At 39.3% G+C, this 1,260-nt stretch overlaps 1 protein-coding gene across 2 annotated transcripts in view; it reads right to left on the bottom strand.

Moving 5' to 3' along the window:
* The window catches only part of LOC118373223 (polypeptide N-acetylgalactosaminyltransferase 4-like), a 75,797-nt gene that overhangs the window by 72,907 nt on the left and 1,630 nt on the right, over nucleotides 1–1,260 (bottom strand). The window contains exon 1 of one of the 2 annotated variants that reach the window (XM_052470011.1): nucleotides 133–259. The exons of the other annotated variant lie outside the window; for it this stretch is intronic. The gene's annotated coding sequence lies outside the window, so the exon portion shown is untranslated. Of the gene's footprint in view, nucleotides 1–132; nucleotides 260–1,260 lie in introns of those variants that run through there. 2 annotated transcript variants of the gene reach the window in all.

Here is a 1,260-nt window from a genome sequence, read left to right as displayed (position 1 = left end):
AGAGTGTGCAAAGCTATCATCAAGGGTGTCAAGGCTACTCCTGCTCCTCCTCTCTGGCAGTCGTTGTCGCCAGGTTATTCATTACCACACCTGTCACCATCGTTACGTGCGCCTGCGCTTCATGAGACTCACCTGGACTCCATTGCCTTGCTGATTTCCTCCCCTATATCTGTCACTCCTTTTGGTTCTTTCCCCAGGTGTTATTGATTTTGTTCCAATCTTTTATGTCTGTACCTACTCTCGTTTTGTTCCAGTATTTATTAAATTCACTCTCTGTACTTGCTTCCCGATTCTTAGCGGACACATTACAACGGCAAAGGGTGGCTACTTTGAAGTATATAAAATATATTTGGATTTCTTTAGAACGTTTTCGGTTACAACATGATTCCATTTGTGTTATTTCATAGTTTTACAATGTCAAAATAAAGAAATACCCTAGAATAAGTAGGTGTGTCCAAACTGTTGACTGGTACTGTATATGTGTATATATATTCTATCCATGGTTGACACTCTAAGAGGTGTGGCTAACAGGTTAGAGCCTGCATTTATTAATTAGATTTTTCATGTGCCCCAGTCTGAACTCTCAATATGTCTATGTAAGTTTGCATGCTTTTGAACATTAACATTATTTTTGACAACTTCTTAAAATTGACAAATAAAAAAACAATTGTTGAATACTTGTGGGAATAAACAAAAGGCACATATATGCATAAATGTAAAGGATGTGAAACACCCCTTAAATGTGCTTGGGAATGGAGGAGTTAACATAATCAAACCTTTGGACCATAACTGTTTGGCTTTGACTTTTTGTGGTCAGTATTTCACAACTGTTGGTTAAAGGAAGCCTTTGTTTCAAATCCTACAGACCATTGTTGTACCCAGCCTTTATTACCTGGTAAATATCAATCCACTGTCTACATCCCTGTGTTTCAAAGCCTGAAGTAGCCTAGATAACCTGGACTTCAACTCCACCGACTTTATTGCAAAGGGCAGCCCCGGTGTGGCATATTTCAACAGTATAAAATAGGTTAGGCCTACTCTGTGTACATTGACTACATAGGCATTGCAATGTCAACAAATGTATGGCATGAGAACAGGTTTCTTTAACCAGAGAGCTGTCAGTCAGTGCAGGTTTATTTGCCAAATAAAAACTTTGTAAATGTGACCTTCAGTAAAGGAGAGGAACTATATGAATGTGGCTTGAGAACACTTGTGGCCACGTGTCAGTTCAAGTCTGTAGCTATTGCAGACGACCGAGGA

The sequence above is a fragment of the Oncorhynchus keta genome, chromosome 19 (genome assembly GCF_023373465.1).
Source record: "Oncorhynchus keta strain PuntledgeMale-10-30-2019 chromosome 19, Oket_V2, whole genome shotgun sequence".
In the NCBI taxonomy this organism is placed as follows: Eukaryota; Metazoa; Chordata; class Actinopteri; order Salmoniformes; family Salmonidae; genus Oncorhynchus; species Oncorhynchus keta.
The sequence above is the reverse complement of the archived record's forward strand: the minus strand, read 5'-3'. Positions and strand labels throughout refer to the sequence as shown.